Consider the following 15,357-nt stretch of genomic DNA (forward strand, 5'->3'; position numbering starts at 1 on the left):
TAGAAGAAAAAGAAATCACCCAAAATTCAATGGATTATTTTTTTCTTCTCTACATAAATGGGTAGTAAAGCATTATTAACATATTAAGTCTCTCCTAGTACTATTTAGCTACTAGTGCTATTTAGTACTATATATTCCCTTCTTCCACAAATCTCTCAAACACAGCATCTTCAGAGGTTTTAAAGTCAGAGAGAGAGGGGGAGGAAGGGAGAGAGGCAGGAGGGAGAGAGAGAGAGAAAGAGAGAGAGAGACAGGCAGGGAGAGAGAGAGAGAGAGAGAGAGAAACAGGCAGAGAGAGAGAGAGAAACAGGCAGAGAGAGAGAGAGAGAGAGAGAGAGAGAGAGAGAGAGAGAGAGAGAGAGAGAGAGAGAGAGAGAGAAAACTAATCAAAAGCTCTTTTCTTCAGGCAAACAAAAGGCTTTGGTATTTTCACTGACAGACTAGCTATTCTTAATCCTAACCAAAGATTTTTTGGCACAGAAAGAAATATGAAAATGTTAGGCTTGTGGGAATGGCTTGTGCTTTGGGCTTTTGTGCCCCACTCAGTAAAGCCAGCCCACTGAAACACAAACACAGCAGCCCCTCAGGAACTCTGGGCCAATTCAGTCAGCTCCAAGGTCTAGGGAGACAGACAGAGATTCCTTATTCCTACTCCCTATCCCATGCCTTCTTTCTCCCTTTCCCCTGCTACAGGAAAGTTCAGTTGTTTTTAAAGTAATGAGGGGGGTTGGGGGGAGGAGAACCATGCAGTGTGATAGCACAGTGGTAGGGCATTTGCTTTGTACGAGGCCTACCAAGGTACGATCCCCAAAATCCTATGTGGGACACCTGAGCCTGCCAGGAGTGATACCTGAGTCAGGAGGAACCCCTTAGAGTCTGAGTTTTTGGGTCACGCCCCGAATAATAAATAAAAAATAAAATAAAATAAAATAAAATAATAAGGATGGAGCTGGAGCAGTAGCGCTAGTGTAAGGTGTGTCTGCCTTGCAAGCACTAACCTAGGACCGACTGCGGTTAGATTCCCCCCCCCCCCAGTCCCATATGATCCCCCAAGCCATGCGAGATTTCTGAGATCAGAGCCAGGAGTAACGCCTGAGCATCACCGGATGTGGCCCAAAAACCAAAAAGAATAAAATAAAATAAAATAAAATAAAATAAAATAAGGTAACAAGGGGGAAAAATGTGAAGATACAGACACAACTGATCAAATTCTGTTAGCGTGGGGGCAGGGGGTAGAAAGAGTAGAATGGGAGATAGTGAAATCAGGTCTAACTTCACACTTTAGTAATCCCAGTGCCTCTCGCCCCAAATCAACAATTTAGTTTTAGCACTTTCCTCAGTAAACTGTTGAGATATGGCAACTATTTCAAGTGCTTACTCCACTCAACACAATGGGTTTTAGAGGCATAATGTGCAGTGGATGGACATGATTAACATTTCCTGGCTGGAGACAGAGAAATCAAGACTATTTTATAAGTTGAGTCAATAATGAAGAAAGGGAAAAGGGACAGTCTGCCTGAAGATAGGGCCCAAGCAACACTGATCCCAGAGAGAGCTGAGCTAAACTCAGATCTGGTAACACTCCAATCCCTGCTACACACATGAACATGGACTATTCTTATAATAAAGGGCATGAAGCCTTTATGATCATTCAGTAACACTCTTCCTTTACTATTTTTCCCAGAATAGTGTGAACAAAATTTCTATGAAGCCACAGGCCTACGGCACATGTCCTAGCAGTAAGGTCTCTGCCAGTTAGGTAGAAAAAAAGTTATTCCTGTGAGTCTCAGTCTGGCTTTAATATAATCTTCTAGTGAACATGCCAAACTAATGTGTGATTGCTTGAAGTACCAAATCAGAAGGTAAAAGGGCCCGTGCACTTCAAGACTGAATATCCTTAAATTATCCTTGGTAATGGTCCTAGTCGTGCTTCCAGGCAGTGTTAAAGCCAGTGGCATAAACAAAATCATTCTTGCCAGGCTCTACCTGCTGGCAAATTTCAAAAGTCTGGCCTAAGTAGTTTCACAAACATTTGCTTATTATCTTCAACTATTGTAACCAGTACCCTCCTACAAGTCAACAGATGATGGTAGCATCAGAGATAAAATCTAGACAGCAGGAAAGAAAAAGAAAAAAACTATCTTTGCCCTGCTGATTCCTAGAGAACTCTTCAGCTTAAGAGTATAATACTCCCTTCTATATAAAATTCATTACTTGACTGTTCTCCCAACAAGCCACACTATCCTAATCAAGTACAGCCGGGCATCGACAACTGAGTGGCATACAAAGTCCTTGGAAAGACAGTAAAGACAGGGCAATGTCCACTGCAGTTTCCTAACATCAATAACTTGGAAATATAAATATTCCACAATAGAATGACTAAGTGAAGCCATTATCAACAGGATAACTTAAAGTTAAAATGACTCATCTCCAGAAATATGAGTCAGTTACAGAGGCATGTTTGAGGCCCTAGTTCAATAATGGCATACACAGGCAAAACAAACAAACACATACTCTGTGACTATAAGGAAACTTTTTTAAAAAATCCTTTTAGGGCTGGAGATATAGCACAGTAAGTAAGGCACTTGCCTTGCATGTGCCAATCCCAATTTGAATTCCAGGCACTATATATGGTTCACTAAGCAACATCGGGGTCACTCTGAGCACAGAGCCAGGAATAGCTCCTGAGCACTGTCAAACATGACTCAAACCCTCCTCACCCCCCAAAAAAAATCTTTATGATATCACATGTAAAAAAGAATAAGAAACTAAATATATACTAAATGAAAGAAAAAACAGGGGCCAGCGAAGTGGCACATCAAATGGGTGTGGCAAGAAAAGGAAGGAAGGAAGGAAGGAAGGAAGGAAGGAAGGAAGGAAGGAAGGAAGGAAGGAAGGAAGGAAGGAAGGAAGGAAGGAAGGAAGGAAGGAAGGAAGGAAGGAAGGAAGGAAGGAAGGAAGGAAGGAAGGAAGGAAGGAAGGAAGACTATATGTTATGATTCTATTTAATTAAATCTCTAAAATAAGCAAGATTTAGATTAGTAGCTACCAAAGTCTAAGAAAAGAGGTCACAAGAAGTGAATTAATGGGGTTTGTTCTAGAACCAGAAGTTGTGATGTGTTGCACACACTATAAATGTTAATGAATTACTGGTATTTCATTATTCAAGATTATTTCAATGATATATTGTTTTGTTTTTTATTTTTGGGTTACACCCAGCAGCACTCAGGGGTTACTCCTGGCTCTACACTCAGAAATTGCTCTTGGCAGGCTCAGGGGACCACATGGAATGTCTGGATTTGAACCAACCATCCTTCTGCATGCAAGGCAAATGCCCTACCTCCATGCTATCTCTCCGGCCCCAATGATACATTGTTATATAAAAATTTTTTTAACCACAATTAAAAGCCAGGAGTGGGCCCAGAGAGATAGCACAGCGGCGTTTGCCTTGCAAGCAGCCGATCCAGGACCAAAGGTGGTTGGCTCGAATCCCGGTGTCCCATATGGTCCCCTGTGCCTGCCAGGAGTTATTTCTGAGCAGACAGCCAGGAGTAACCCCTGAGCACCGCCGGGTGTGGCCCAAAAACCAAAAAAAAAAAAAAAAAAAAAAAAAAAAAAGCCAGGAGTAAGCCCTAAGCACTGCAGGTGTGACCCCAAAATAAAACAAAGTAAATATGGACCAGAAAGGAACACAGAAGTCCCAACATCTTTTAAATTTAAATGAGAATACAATGATGTTGAATAATAAAAATCCAAAAAGACTTCAGCCCTGAAGCCACAATCTCATGCCTGCAAACAAGTGCCTATCAAGTGAAGATCAAGTTACAAAGCTCTCCAGGCACCATGACAGCAGGCCTGTGTGCTATATAGTGTGGCTGAGAGAAGACTCAAGTCTCTCTCTTCCTCAATCCAGTCCTCTAATCCCCCTTCAAAAAAATTCCCAGGGCAAAGAACCATCTGTTTCAACAAAGCCTAGAGCCACACAAGAATATTAACTCCTTCACTGCTGATCTCCTACAGAAAAATAGATTTCATTCACTGTTAAGTGCTATTTGTTTACTTTATTTAAGCCAGGGGTGGAAGCCATGGCCTCACAGAAGCAAGACATAGCTAGAGAACACCCCCTGACCCCTAAGTACTTTCTTATTTTAAATACACCTCTGAGCAATGCTGAGTATGGCCCAAAGCACACCACTACCACCATAACAACAACAAAACAAAAGAGCACTTCTAAGACTAGAGAGGTAAGTCTATAGGTTGGAGAGCATGTTTTGCATGCAAGAGGAATGGGTTAGATCTCCAGCACTGCGTGATCCACCCCTCCCAAAGAAGCAAATCCTGAGCAGTAAGAGAGAAGTTCCTGAGCACCACCAGATATGGCCCAAAACATAAAATAAATTAAAAATGCTTCCAAATATTGGAATATAAGATAAGGGAAGCACCCTTACTTCCCTTTCTCCAGCATACCATTATACAAGGAATAATTACCAGGGAATACTCAAATTATTTGTTAAATAAATTAACTCCTTTTTTCCTATAATAATTGTTTATTTTCTAAAGTTTCACTTTTCCTGTGGACTGCGCAAAGTGACAGGAAAATCAAATTCAACTTTGTTTTCCCAACCAGTAGACCAATATTTATCTAGTGTCTACTTGCATATAGTATAACTAGTTTTCTCACTGCAAGGGTCATTGCTGGATCCCAGTGCCTAACCTAACCAACTTCAGAAGTGCTCAAACATACTTGTCAAATGAAACAATGGTTCAATGAGCACTTCAATGTGGCTACTACATATGAGCTGGGTATTATGGCAGTTATAAAAATACAACACCCTTGAAACAGACCCCTAGAAACAAACCCCTAGAAACAATTTCAACAGGGGACAAAAAGAGTAGGAAAGAGCATATCAGTTTATGTAGTCTTGCTAGACTATAACTAGAGAAATCTTCACAGGGAAGAAAAACCTGGAGGAGGCTGGAGGAATGAAGAGATTTTAGGCTAGTTACAAAAAAAAAAAAAAGGCATTCCAGGTAAAAATACACAATAAAGGGCAGTGCTGAGAATGAACAAAACACCTCAAAGAATAGTGAAGAGTTTTTTTTTTTGGGGGGGGGGAGGGAGGGGACACACCTGGCGTTACTCAGGGGTTATGCCTGAATCTGCACTCAGAAATCGCTCCTGGCAGGCTCAAGAGACCTGGAATGGAACCCAGGTCCATCCCAGGTCAGCAGCATGCAAGGCAAGTGCCCTACCGCTATGCTATCACTCTAGCCCAGCAATAGTGAAATTCTATGTATGTTAGGAGCTGAAGGTGTCTTCTAGAAAATTTTCAGCCTGGATAAGTAGGAAGATGTCAGAGCATAAAAGATGTGTAAGAGAAAATAATTGTAGCAGCCGTATCTTGACCAAAAAAGAAAGAGGAAACACAGAAAACAAAATAGGAGGTTATTGCAATAACCTGAGAGATGATAAGGAATGACTAGATCTTAAACTAGTCAAAGCAAAGGGAATGAGGAGGAAAGAACAAATCTAAGAAAAACAGTGAGGAGGGCCCGGAGAGATAGCACAGCGGCGGCGTTTGCCTTGCAAGCAGCCGATCCAGGACCAAAGGTGGTTGGTTCGAATCACGGTGTCCCATATGCCTGCCAGGAGCTATTTCTGAGCAGATAGCCAGGAGTAACCTCTGAGCAACACCGGGTGTGGCCCAAAAACCAAAAACCCAAACCCCCCCCCCCCCAAAAAAAAAAAACCAGTGAGGAAACAAAATGCAGTGATAGGTTACAAACAGATTGGTGCAGGATTTCTGATGGCTGACACTATACAAATGGGACCACTACTGTCAAAAATGAAGAATGAGTGGGGCCAGAGCAATAGTTCAGTGGGTAGGGTGTTTGCCTGACACATGGCTAATCCAGGTTGATCCTCAGCATTCCATACAGTCCCCTGAACCCACCAAGAGTAATTTCTGAGCACATAGTCATGAGTATCCCCTGAGCACAACTGAGCACAACTGGTATTCCCCAAAAATAGGGACTGAGGGGCCCGGAGAGATAGCACAGGGGTGTTTGCCTTGCAATCAGCCGATCCAGGACCAAAGATGGTTGGTTCGAATCCCGGTGTCCCATATGGTCCCTCGTGCCTGCCAGGAGCTATTTCTGAGCAGACAACCAGGAGTAACCCCTGAGCACCGCCGGGTGTGGCCCAAAAACCAAAAAAAAAAAAAAAAAAAAAAAAATAGGAACTGAGAAATAGAAGTCTAAACTTGGTTTTAAAAATTCAGGTCTAAAAGAAAAAAGGAAAAAAACAAAAAAAAAAAATTCAGGTCTGAGATGATAAACAAGAGACTGTTTAAAATAAAAAGTCTAAAAAGTATTTGTATATAATAAACAAAATATTATTCAGTCTTACTGAGAAGATAATTAAATTTATTTCTGGTACATGCAAAGACCCTAACTAGGATCTCCAGCACTATCAGATTTATATGCACCCCCCAAATAAATGATAAATGAATGAATAAAACAAAAGGAAATTATGTTCTATGCCTAGCTACAACATGAACGAGCTCTGCTGATGTTAGGCTAAATATAAAAAAATCTGTTGTGGAAAAACAAATATTGTATGATGCCACTTATGGAAGGTCAATTTCACAGAAGCAGAGCACAGAAAGGTGGTTGCCAGGGACTGAGGAGAGGGAGAAATGAGAGTTGTTCAACAGGTATTGAGTTACAGTCCTGCAAGATGAAAACATTCTGGATAGCTATTATAAGACAAACATGCACAGTTAACAATACTTTACATGTATAAAAATAAGGATAAATTTCAAGGTTTTTTTTTTTAACCACATTGGGGGAAAGGGTAATGAGGCAGGATTGGGCCACAAGAGCAGTACCAAGGGATTATTCCTGGCTCTGTACTCAAGGCACTCCTGGCAGATCTCAAGGGAACATATGTGGTGCCAGGAATTGAACCCGGGTCCACTATTTAAGAGGCAAGTCCTTACTCCAGTACTATTTATCTCTCCAGTCCCCTGTGATACATTTTTTTAAATAACATTTTAGAAAGGCAGAGAGACATTACAGGGGTAAAAGTACTTGCTTTGCACATAACCAACATTGGATTGATCCTGGCACCACATATAGTCCCCCATGCATTGCTGGGAGTGACCCCCTGAGCAAAAGGCCAGGACCAGCCAGCCCCTGAAGCAATACTGCCAGATGTGGCCCTTGAGTCCCCCAAATTAAACAACACTTAAAAATATAAAAGATTTAAGTTGTAGAAGACAGGGGGGTTGCAATTTACTTTTTTGTTGTTGTTGTTGTTTTGTTTTTGGGTCACACCCGGCAGTGCTCAGGAGTTACTCCTGGCTCTATGCTCAGAAATCGCTCCTGGCAGGCTTGAGGGACCATATGGGACCAATGACCTTCTGCATGAAAGGCAAACGCCTTACCTCCACGCTATATCTCTCCGGCCCCAGGGGTTGCAATTTAAAAGGGAAGTTAAAGCCAGAAAAACTGAGTAAAGAAAGAAAAGGTAAGGAATGACCTAACAATGCCAGTTATGTTTCTATCAAGTGTCTTGTGACAGAACTGTGTTAGAAAACTTCACCTGCACTTCCCATTTAAAGATCATAATTTTATATGGGCAATAATTTCACCCCATTTTTCAGACTAGAAAATTGAAGCTCAAAGAAAGCAATACAGAAACTTAGATTTTTTTTTTCTTTTTTTGGTTTTTTTTGGGCCACACCCTGTGATGCTCAGGGGTTGCTCCTGGCTATGCGCTCAGAAGTTGCTCCTGGCTTCTTGGGGGACCATATGGGACGCCGGGGGATCGAACCACGGTCCATCCTAGGCTAGCGCAGGCAAGGCAGGCACCTTACCTCCAGCGCCACCGCCCGGCCCCAGATTTTTTTTTTTCAATCAAGCTCAGCCTGAACTCAAAGCTTATGTTTTTCTCATTTCACCATACTGTCTTACCCACTAGGAAACTGCCAAAGTTAAGAGTCAAAAGAAGGAAAATACCTCACAAAAGGCAGTAGCTGGATACATCAAAAAACCCAAGACATGCCCTCGATGAAGCTAAAGTACCCTCATGCCCTCACAATTTTAAACAGCCAGAGGAATAGTATGGGGGGAAGGCACTTGCCTTGCATGTAACTAGCAAGTTTGATTCCCAACACTGCATATGATCCTCACCCTGAGTACTACCAAGAGTGATTCCTGAGACCAGAGCCAGGATTTGGCCCCCTAATCAACACAAAGAGACGGGGATAAAATGTAAGTGTCAAATGCCAGCCCATCAATAAAGTAGTCTTCAAATCTATCTGTAAAAAGTCATGTAAAGATGGAACATGGGTCAGATACTGCAACCCAAACAAAGTCAAAGAAACATAAACCCTCCTAGGGCCAAATGAAATGCTTCTTTCCTCTTATCGCTGACAGACACCTGGGACTGCTGACCTCCACCTGAGGCCTCATGCTGAAAGTGTGACACCATCTGACCAGTCAGTCCCTGGCAACAGCCCAAACACAAAGGCTTACAAAGCTGAGTCGGGTTCAATTTGAGCTATAGGGTAAAGTTGGAATCCAGTTTCAGCTGTAGCTTAATAAAATTCTAAAAAACCAGTTTTATGCCTCTCTCTCTCTCTCTCTCTCTCTCTCTCTCTCTCTCTCTCTCTCTCTCTCTCTCTCTCTTTCTCTTTCTCTTCTCTCTCTCTCTCTCTCTCTCTTGGTCACATCTGGCAGCACTCAGGGGACTATGCTCAGAAATGCTCAGGGGACCATATGGGACGCCAAGGTTCGACCCACCGTCTGTCTGCATATAAGGCAAATACCCTACCTCCATGCTATCTCTCCGACCCATGCCTGTCTCTTAGTTCTCTCTCTTTTCTTTTTTTTGGTTTTTGTTTTCGTTTTTGGGTAACACCCGGTGGCACTCGGGTGTTACTCCTGGCTCTATGCTCAGAAATTGCTCCTGGCAGGCTCGGGGGACCATATGAAATGCCAGGCTTCAAACCACCATCCTTCTGCATACAAAGCAAATGCCCTACCTCCATACTATCTCTCCAACCCACTTCAGTTCTCTTATCCTACAGAAACCTATACCAGGTTTATGCTTTAGTTTAGCTCTAACCCCACTACAATTAATAAATTATTATACTGCTAACATTTCTCTCCCATATAACACAACAAAACTCGACTGGAACCAGAAAAACAGTATAGCAGATTAGGTGTTTGCTTGCATGTGGACAACCCAAGTTTGATCCTGTGAACCACATATGACCCCTAAAGCAGTCAGGAGTGATATCTGAGCACAGAGCAAGGAATAAACCCTAAGTACCACTGTGTATGGCTCTAAAACAAACCAAAGGGGAGAAAGGTCTAGTACCTGAGCGGTTAAAATAATGCAATGGGCTGAGCACATGCTTTGCACACAGGAGGCCTGGATTGGATCCCCAGACTACAGAGAGTGACCTCTGTACAAAGAGCTGAAAGAAGCCTCTGAACAGCCCTTTATATGGCACAAAAATGCAAAATTTCTATGTTATCCCTTTATAATATAAACTCAACTTTCTGTGCTCGCTTTGGCAGCACATATACTAAAATTGGAACGATACAGAGAAGATTAGCATGGCCTCTGCGCAAGGATGACATGCAAATTCGTGAAATGTTCCATATTTTAAAAAAATAAAAGAAACTCAACTTTCTATATAATCTCACCTCTTACCTTTAAATAGTTCTTAAAAACCAACTCTTTGTTTATTTGTTTTGGGGCCACACCGGCAATGCTCAGGGATTATTCATGGCTCTGTGCTCAGAAATTACCCCTGGCCAGCTCAGGGGACGATATGAGATGCTGGAAATCAAATCCGGGTCAGCCACATGCAAGCAAATATCTAATCTGCTGCACTATTTTCCTGGTTCCAATAAGGAGCATTGTTCTGTTATGTGGGAGAGAAATATAACTTTAACAGTATAATATGCCCTACCTGCTGTGCTATCATTCCGGTCCCCTTGAAACCCAATCTTGAAACAGCCAAACTTCACTGTTTCATATCCAATTTTGGAAGAGTTGCCAAACCAATGAAACACTAAGGTTTTTGGGCTGAAAACTCTGGGGCCTTCTCAGGAGGGGATTGGATGAGTCACCTGCCCTGCCAAGTTCCAAATGGTATTCTGGAAATAATATATTTATTATGTTATAATATATCCACTCCATATCCTCTAACATAAAAGCCTCCAGGCCAGCTTCATATCTTCACAACTAATCTTGGACAAGGTGCCAAGTGAATGAAACTCCCAGGTACACCAGTCTTCGGGCTGAAAACTCTGAATCCATTTGGATTGGAGGCAGGGAACCCCCCTTCCCCCACCACCTCTAGCGTCACAGCTTCAGGACTAATCTCAAGAGATGATAACCCAAAGAATAGTTCCAGTTCTACAGTTCCTATATCATATCCCAATTCTACAATATTGACAACACAGTAGGAGCACGCCAAATTAGATGGGAAAGTAGCATAGAAGCCAACTAAGCCCAATAAATGAAAACAAAGAAGGTTTAACCAGCAATGTACCGTTCAAGAAATCTTCAGACGACTTTAATAACATCACTCTAAGAAATAATAATTTTCACAAATTTCCTTTTAACTTTTTTTTATGATTTCATTTACCATTTTTCTGTAACAAAGCAATATAAACAAATTATGTTATGTCTGCTAAGGGGACAGGCTTGAGGAGGTGAGTGGGAAATAACAGACAATGGTGGAGGAAAGGTCGAACTGGTGGCGGTATTAGTATCAGAACACTGAATGGCCAAAACAACTGTATAATGAACAACTTTGTAAACTATGACCTTTAAATAAAAATTAGAAGACTAAAAACTTACCCATGCTCCCTAGCTTCACTTCATAATATTTATCATTCTTCCCCAAAGGAAACAATTTCATAAGTGTATTATTTCCAGAATACCTTTCTCCCTATTTGGGGGGACATGGTCACACTTAATGATGTCAGAGCTTACTCCTCACTCTGTGCTTAGGAGTGATTCCTGGCAGTGTTCAGGGGGCTATGTAGTGCTAAAAGTCAAACCAGGATCAGATGTGAGCAAGGCAAGCAAATGCCTTAGCCCCACACTATCTCTCTCACTTCCTTTCTCCCATCATTTGTTTTGTTTTGGGGCTTTTATCAGGACTAATTCCAACACTATTCGGAGTTACACCTGGCAGTATTTGGAGGACCATATGCAGTGACAAGGACTAAACTCAGGTCAATTGCATGTAAGGCAAACACCTTACTCATTGTACTGTCTCTGGCCCCTTTTCCTCCTTTAACTGGCAATCCTCTATTGAACTTCAATATTTGATTCAAATACCAACTCCACTATAAAATCTTCTCAAGAACCCTCATCCCATGTTGCCCCTGACAATCACTCCACCTCTATTCTCATAGCACTTTGTTCTGACTTCTATAACAGTACCTATTGCGTATTTATTTCAACACATATTCCTGAATCTTTGTATAGAGATTTGTATAGTGCTTTGTACAGGGTACTAACATACCATAAGTTTCTCCATCAAGTAAGGAAGAAAAAGGATATGGAGGCTTCCAGTGAAACATACAAGAAGCATGGAACATTATTAGGGAAAGAATCACTTAGTTTGATAAGCTGTAAAAAGTAATCTCCCAAATCAAAGAACTTCAAGATACATCACGCCAATAAGTCTTTCAGACTTTTGACACACCACAATAAGCAAATGATGCTACTTAGCAACTGTTACGCACTCCAAGGAGCCATCCATCCCCACACAAGTGTTGTAATGAGTAACAGACCCACAATTAGAATCACTTGTCTGGGATTTCTCAGGAGGGGAGCCAAAAGAAACTGGCAAAACAGTGCTGACAAGAGACCTCATCTTTCAAACTAGCACCTATTTCTTTTTCTTTCTTTGTTTTGTTTTGTCTCATTTTTGTATCATACTCGGCAGTGCTCAGGGGTTACTCCTGGCTCTGACTCAGGAATCACCCAGGGGACATTATGGAATGCCAATAATCAAACCTGGATCATCCTCATGCAAGGATGTATTATTACTTACTCACTGTATTATTGCTCCCGCCCCCATAAACTCACCTAATTCAAGAAAACTCAAGACCAAAGGGAGCATGGTTAATAATTGACTCTTCTTACATATCAGCCTGACTCTTTAAGAAAAAGGAACAATAACCTTCATTTGCAGCAAAGCTATTTTACACATTTAAAAGATCAAAGCAAGGGGTAGAGCAGGTAGGGCATTGCCTGGCACACAGCCAAGAAGGGTTCAGCCCCTGGAATCTAATGAAGTCCTCCAAACTAGCCAAGTGTAATTCCTGAGAGCAGAGCCAGGAGTGATTCCGGGGAATTGCCAAGTGTGACCCAAATATTTTTAAAAGTGAAAAAATGACCAAAGAATTCTCTATTATAACATTAACCCCATAGCCCTCACACATTTCAGAATATCAGCAACACAAGCCAACCCAATATAAACTTGTGATGCTGTCCCTATCCAGTCCAATGACATGGTGTAAGCCTAAAAATATATACCACTAAAGAAGAATGAACTTGAACAGTACTTAACTGTCATGCAGCCAAACAAGTACAGGATTTACTGAGGGTCTAGGTGTCTAGTGATGTAAAATGGTGTTGGCAGGCTTCACCCTTGAAGCATTCAGACTCCCAGATTCCTTGCAGAGGAGAGAAGTGCCCATTGTGATATATTTGCTCAAGGGCTCTGGGAATGGGAGGGATAGACAGTTCTCACTGTAAAGGATGTAATCCTGTTGGTGACTCAACTCATTTTCCACTATGCTGGCTATTACAGAGAAGATCTCATTGACCCACTCCTCTCCTACCCAACCCCCCCCACATGTTTACCTTCTTTCAGACTTTAAACTCTTATACTCAATTTCCAAATGTGTTAACTTTAAGAATATATGCATATATTACTATATATGTAATATATTATATATTTTATACATAAATATATATATATATATATAGTCTGCTTCTAGATATCAACAAAACACTGTCCTATAGCAACCCTAAGGCTACTAGTGCCAAGTAACAGAAGAGAATTGAACTTGACTGCAATATGTTGATTTATAACACAATATCACCTCCATTTCTTCCAGAGGCAGACACCTATCAAAATTAAGGATGGGGGCCCGGAGAGATAGCACAGCGGCGTTTGCCTTGCAAGCAGCTGATCCAGGACCAAAGGTGGTTGATTCGAATCCCAGTGTCCCATATGGTCCCCCGTGCCTGCCAGGAGCTATTTCTGAGCAGACAGCCAGGAGTAACCCCTGAGCACCGCTGGATGTGACCCAAAAACCAAAAACCAAAAAAAAAAAAAAAAAATAAGGATGGGGGCCGGAGCGGTGGTTTGGCGTTTGCTTTGCACATGCTGACCTAGGACAGACCTCGGTCCAATCCCTCCTTGTCCCATATGGTTCCCCCAAGCCAGGAGCAATTTCTGAGTGTATAGCCAAGAGTAACCCCTGTGTGTCACAGGGTGTGCCCCCCCCAAAAAAAAAACAACAAAAAGAAAAAAAAGAAAAGAAAAAGAAAAGTAAGGATGGTAACACAGTACAATTTGTGATCCATTTCTATCAGGTTAAGTTGGTATAATTTACTTGCTAGGTGCTATTTTAGCAACAGAAATTAAAGAATAATAATCTCAATCTCATATCAACCTGGGGTACTAATATGGGATTTTCTACATTGACTAGGTCATTCTTGGTACTGTGATATCAGGATCAACATTAATGAAACTCTCTTGATACAAGAAGGGTACTTGGGTCCAGGATTCAATGAGCCATTTAAATGCCTGGGATTGCTAGGAGAAAAGCGTGAGAGTAAAACAGCAGTGATGTGATGATGATATGTGGGAGCTGCTGACTAAGTGAAAGAGACACTTGGCACCTGTCCCATGATGAAATTAACTGGGTAATAAAACATCTGAACCAGCTGGCCACTAAGCCTGAAGAAAGGCTGTCCCTAGAGGGTGCTATCAGAGTACTCAAAATGTTAAAGTGTTACACTCAGGAGCTTTTGAAAGTAAAATAAAGTTGAAAACAAGGGACTAGGATATGGATTAAACAATAGAATACTTGCTTCATGTCAGAGGCCCTAAGTTTGATTCCTAGCACTATATGTCCTTCAGCTGCAGCACTACATGTCTCTAGTAGTCACCTCCCAGACATCCCAGTGACCCCCAATACTGGCAAGATCCTAGAGAATTGCTAAGTGTGGTCCCCATCACAACAAAGTTTAAAATATCCAGAGCTTTGAATATACTTACCAAGATCAGTAATTCTATTTTCCCCCACCCCCAGTAATTCTATTTTTATAATTCTATCATAAAAATATTATCAAGGGGCTGGAGTGATAACACAGTGGTAGGGCATTAGCCTTGCACACAGCCAACCGGAATGGATCTAAGTTCAATTCCTAGATCCCATATGGTCCCCGAGCCTGCCAGGAGCGATTTCTGAGCGCAGAGCCAGGAGTAACCTCTGGGCGCTGCCCAAAAAACAAGAAGAAAAAAAATCAAATATGCAAGAAAAAATAGTTAGAAACATTATACCCCTGAAAGTTTCTAAATGTAAACTTTTTTTTTTTTTTTTTTTGGTTTTTGGGTTATACCCCCGGTGTTGCTCAGGGGTTACTGCTGGCTCTATGCTCAGAAATAACTCCTGGCAGGGTCGGGGACCATATGGAATGCAGGGATTCGAACCACCATCCTTCTGCATGAAAGGCAAGTGCCCTACCTTCATGCTATCTCTCCAGCCCCTAAATGTAAAATTATTTAAATAAATTGAGGGCTATAAATAAGTGATTTGTTCATTACACAGAATTAAAAAATAATATTTGGGGGGCAGAGCGATAGCACAGTGGTAAGGTGTTTGCCTTGCACGCGGCCAATACAGGACAGACCCCGGTTCGAATCTCGGCATCCCATATGGTCCCCTGAGCCTGCCAGGAGCACTTCTGAGCACAGATCCAGGAATAACCCCTGAGTGCCGCCGGGTGTGACCCAAAACCCAAAACAATTAAATAAAAAAAATACTGGGACCAGAGGGATAGCACAGCGTTTAGGCATTTGCCTTTCACGCGGCCAATACAAACCCCGGTTCAATTCCCAGCATCCCATATGGTCCCCCTGAGCCTGCCAGAAGCAGGAAGAGTCGCCAGAAGTGACTTCTGAGCACAAAGCCAGGAATAACCCCTGAGCACCACTGAGTGTGACCCAAAAACCAAAAAATAATAGTAAGAATAATTCTATACGGCCAGGGAGATAACTCAAAAGACTAGAGTCCATGCTT

The 15,357-nt window shown here is 41.9% G+C and overlaps 1 protein-coding gene and 1 non-coding gene across 2 annotated transcripts in view; one reads left to right on the top strand and one right to left on the bottom strand.

Annotated features, from left to right (window-relative positions):
• The window catches only part of MACF1 (microtubule actin crosslinking factor 1), a 413,147-nt gene that overhangs the window by 302,307 nt on the left and 95,483 nt on the right, over window positions 1-15,357 (bottom strand). The gene's annotated exons all lie outside the window — the stretch shown is intronic.
• LOC126012907 (U6 spliceosomal RNA) lies at window positions 9,576-9,682 on the top strand. The gene has a single exon (XR_007497251.1). It is a non-coding gene; the product is annotated as a U6 spliceosomal RNA (small nuclear RNA).

This window comes from Suncus etruscus, chromosome 6, assembly GCF_024139225.1.
Source record: "Suncus etruscus isolate mSunEtr1 chromosome 6, mSunEtr1.pri.cur, whole genome shotgun sequence".
NCBI lineage: Eukaryota > Metazoa > Chordata > Mammalia > Eulipotyphla > Soricidae > Suncus > Suncus etruscus.